The 5,066-nt window shown below is 45.1% G+C and overlaps 1 pseudogene; it reads left to right on the top strand.

The window, feature by feature from the left end:
* Positions 1–619: 619 nt before the first annotated feature.
* Positions 620–4,829, top strand: LOC109142347 (glutathione S-transferase theta-3-like; annotated as a pseudogene).
* The last annotated feature ends 237 nt before the right edge of the window (positions 4,830–5,066 follow it).

The raw sequence follows: 5,066 nt of genomic DNA, 5'->3' as shown, positions 1-5,066 counted from the left end.
TGGTGCTTAAACACCGTGATTAAACTAAACCTAAAATCATATCTCACACTTACAACCAACCCTTGCTGTCACATGTCTCTGAGGTGTCCAACACCTAGTCAGTATTCTGATGTTGTCACAACACCCAGATCGTGACATCTTACCAGAGTTCCGTGTTTTAGCTAAATAGACTCAGTATTTACGCTGGATGGAGTGCCAGTAGACGGCTCATTAATGCATAGATTCACCAAGACGTATTACTTTTCCCTCTCTGTTACTGTATTACCGTTCAAGTCGCTCACAATCTGTACACAACTAAAAGCTGTGAACCGAGCCACCAGCGGTGGCAGGGCGCAAGGGCCACATGCGGCTCGGAACCGAAATAATCCCCTCTGAACAATACAAAATCAGTGCCTTGCTGCTCACGAGAGTACAGACAGGAATACTGTCTGTGGTTCTGTAGCCCAGCCTCCAGTGACTATTTGGCACTTCTGCGTTGGCTTCGCGTCACAGCCACAGAGGAACGTCACTAGAGAGGAGGGGGTGAACTGTCTTGGTCGGATAGAGACTCTTTGTTGGTCAAACTCGTTAAAGTTGGTGGTGCAGAAAGTGGAGGAGAAGATCTGTCGTGCAGACAACGATGGCGTTAGAGCTGTACCTGGACCTGTACTCTCAGCCGTGCCGCTCCGTTTATTCTTCGCCAAGAGAACAACATCCCCTTTGACTTGAGACGACTGTCGCTGCTGGACGGTGAGTTCGAGTCCACACACAGACGAAGCTGAACTTACTGTCTGTTTGTGCAGCAGCACGCATTCAGTGCAGTTACTGTAACAATACTTATTTCTCTACTTTTCGGAGTGTTTGAAAATCGTGCTGGCAGCCTGTAAGCTCCACAGTGGCGGACCCCGCCTCACGTCCGGCTGGGATAGTCTCCAGCACCTCGAGACCGTGATAGAGATCTGCACACAGAAAAACCAGAGACAGGAAACACACTTTGTGCTGGACACACACACATGAAAGCACAAAACAAGATGTTTTAATATGTGTTATTAGGGATGTTGCACAATGTCTGGTGGAACATGGACAGTCTGGTTACTCTGCAGACAATGATCATGACACGTGGTGAGTTTCTTATGGACCTTGTGCAACATGAAAGGTCCAAGTGTCCTAGATGTTCTGTGACAGTGTCAGCATAATTATTATTGAATGTAATTCAACTTTCCTTAATGTAACCTTACTTTTACACCTCAATGGCTCCCAATCTGCAGGATGGGACCCCACAAAGTGTCCCAGAATTAATCTTCGAGGTCACTAGATTATTAGGAAAGCAGGGACAATATGTTATTTTAACATGGAGGACGTTTTTGGCACTTCTGTGTGTGACTTCATTTTCCTCATGAACTGGATTCAGCGCTTCTCTGGACTGTGTTATTTTTATAGTTTGGGGGAAGCACAGCTGCAACACTCAACCAAAAAAAACCTGCCTCACAGCAGTTCTCTGTGAATCCATAATTCAGACTAAAATCTCATTGCTTGACCAGGGTGTGGTTTGTGTGTGTGTGTGTGTGTGTGTGGTGTTGTTTCAGGCGGAGCAGTATGGAGAGAGTTTGGGAAGATCAACATGATAAGGAAGGGCCCCCGCTCTGCTAGACGGAGACTTCTGCCTGGCTGAAATGTGAAACTGGAAATGGTTCTTCGACTGTACTGAAAAACGCTGTATTACACTGTGACGTCTGTAATGAACACTGTGTGTTGCTGTGTGAACGCTGTATGAACGCTGTATGAACGCTGTGTTAACGCTGTTCGAACGCTGGTTGGAACGCGTATGACACTGTATGAACGCTGTGTGGAACGCTGTATGAAACGCTGTTGTGCACCCTATGAACGCTGTAGAAACCTGTGTGAACACTGTATGAACCGCTGTATGAAAACTGTGTGAACCCACTGTATGAAACACTGTATGAACGCTGTGTGAACACGTATGAGCGCTGTATTGAACGCTGTGTGGAACGCTGTATGAACCGTTGTGACCCACTGTATGAAACGCTGTGTGAAACGCTGTATTGAACGCTGTATGAACGCTGTATGAACGCTGTATAAAGCTTGCGTGACCGGGTGTAACAATTTATGAAGTCGTGTGTCGTGATAGTCATTGGAGGTGTTTGTCTCTGCAGCATTGCCATCCTGCTGTATCTGGCAGAGAAGTTTCAGACTCCAGACTTCTGGTACCCAGCTGACCTCCAGCAGCGCGCTCGTGTTAATGAGTACCTGTCATGGCAGCACATGGCCATCCGTATGCATGGATCCAAGATGTTCTGGCTCCGGGTATGTTCACTCGCCAGGCTGCAGACTCCAGATATTCCTGCCCCAGTATCCTGTTCCCTTTTCTTTTCATATGGTATACAATACATTCTTTGTATTTGAGGCTTGTTATTTGATCACTAGTCTTTGTGTTTCATGCAGCTTTTGATTCCCAAAGTTCTGGGTGTGGAAGTCCCGCAGGACAAGCTGGACGCAGCCTTGGAGGACCTGAACGGCTCGCTGAAGCTCATTGAAGAAAAATTCCTCCAGGACAGGCCCTTCATCGCAGGAGACCACATCTCATTGGCCGACCTGGTCGCCATTGTGGAGGTCATGCAGGTGTGCAGAGCGGTTTTTAAACTGAGAGGAGCGATAAAGGAGGCTTCACAGTGTTTTACAAAACAATTATATATGAATATTATATATGAATGAAATGAAACCACAGTTAACACTGCTTGTTAGCAAACAGTCTATTTACACATCCAGCAGACACAAGCGACATTATCATTCATGTGGAGTCTGTATTTCAGATCTGTATATTTTAGTGCAGCTAACAAGCTAATTAAAGTTAGCTCCACGATTTGTTAGAAAATCTGGTCTGGCTGACGATATTATGTTATAATAAAAAGCCTGTGAAAATCTGAACTCATACATGATATCATGCTGACAGACAGAGGTTAAAGCTAACAGGTTGTCATCAGGAGTAGCATGCTACACACTCATTTTTTAGGGTGCAGTTTTTAGTAACAGTAAGCTTTACAAAGAAAACAAAGTGCCCACACACAGAGATAAAATTGCCGGTCCTTCTTGAAATCTGCAAGATTTGACAGTGCGACCACAAACAGTGAAGTCCCTGCAGTCCATGCTGAGGGTTAGGGTTAGATACATGTCCCTTAGACACCAGCTGATGATCCATGTAGAAGACAATAATGTGTTCTTGTATGGCAGCTAGTTAGCGCTATTGCTGCAGTATAATTAGAAAAACATGTTGTCTTCTTCTTACATAACAATGGGAGAAGAACACAGAGTCAAACACAGTCAGTTAGATTTGTGCTTTACTGTTCATATTCTGTTCATGTTTCATATTTTCTTTTTTATCTGGACAGTGACAGACAGAGACAGGAATGACGGGCAGCAAAAGGCCTTAGCATTGTGCTGCATGCTCTACACCTGGTATTAAAATGTGATCTGTGAGACTAATCACAAAGTTTTATTGAGTCAGTGGAAACATTGTCAACAACATATTCTCAGTTTTTTGTCCGCAGTCATAAAGTCCTCACATGTAACTCTGTATAAAACTGTCACACTGTCTCACTTTGTCCCGGCCTGAAGGCTGCTCTGTGACTGCATGATTTATACGCCTTGTTAACAGCAGATCAGATGAGTCCAACACACACACACACACACACACACACACACACACACACACACACACACAGAAACACTGTTATTTGTTACCGTGTATCATTCATGTCACACCCGCTTCATGTCGCAGCTGCTTTATTTTTCACGCTGTCCTCATGAGTAACTCATCTTTTCATGGCACAGACCAGACGTAGAATCAGTCATTAGAGGCGCTCTAAGTCTGAACAACCTCTGTTATGTTAGCTAAAAACAGATCCTGGATCAGTGCTGTGTACAGATGTTTACACCTACCTGAGATGGGAGCACAATGGGAGGCAGACTACCTCCAGAATGATCAGGCAGATCTGATTACAGCAGATCACGATGTATTTATGCCTTCCACGTCCTTACCTGTCCTCATCCTAACGTGCAGATACAGATCACGTTTTAAACCAGGTGAACGTGGCTCACTGTCTGTGGAAAAGGTTTGAAACAAATGAAGTGGTTGTCTGACAAACTGTTCTGGTAAATGATTGTCAGTGATGTAAACTAAAGGTCTGGTATTGAGTCCGTCTTAGCGTTGATGAGGAGTGATGTGGGTCAGCAGTCTCTGGGATGGTTAACAGGCCTTCTCCTTCTCTAACCGACAGCCCGTGGGCTCCGGCCTGGATGTTTTCGAGGGGAGACCCAAGCTGAGCGCCTGGAGGGACAGAGTCCAGGACGCCATCGGAAAGGAGCTGTTTGACGACGCCCACCGGACCATCATGGGCTCTCAGGAGGCCGTGAAGCTGATGGACGGCAGCAAGATGCAAGTGTTCAAGCCTAAGATCCTCAGATTATTCCTGTGAAGGAGAGAACACTGGTTCTGTCCAGACAAGCTCAGCACACATTCTTTCTCAGAGCTGACAATGCAAACGATACAAAACCTCATGTGTCACTGTCCTTACTTCTAGACTGGATAATAACACTCTGTGTGTGTTCCAAGCTTCTAGTTTTAACAATCCACCTGTTTGAATGTGATGTGGCTTCAGTCTGACCCGGTTCTGGACTCATTATGTAACGTGGTGGAGGAATGTGAAATGTGAGATAAGTCATTTCCTCAGTGCTTCTCTGTGGACGTAGTAAGTTCATGCAGTTCATCAGCTGAGCTCCATGTTAGGAGATGTGTCGATGCTCTTTAATAAACAGTATTCTGTGTCACAGTGTGGTCATGTGTGCGTCTCATTCAGCTGTCAGCAGATGAATCACACAGTGTGATCTGTGACAACACGTTAACAACACACTTCATCTATTAGTTCAGAGGTGAAACATTAAAAAGATAATACGTGTTTTATGTTTCATCACTTTACAGGATCAAAGTCTAATTGAGACGTTCTTCCTGTTTCTTTGGAGAACAATGCTGCCACCAAGTGGACAAAAGGGTGTTCCATGACAGAGCACAT

The sequence above is a fragment of the Larimichthys crocea genome, chromosome X, assembly GCF_000972845.2.
Source record: "Larimichthys crocea isolate SSNF chromosome X, L_crocea_2.0, whole genome shotgun sequence".
NCBI classification, from domain to species: Eukaryota; Metazoa; Chordata; class Actinopteri; family Sciaenidae; genus Larimichthys; species Larimichthys crocea.
This window is presented reverse-complemented; position numbering and strand designations above follow the sequence as displayed.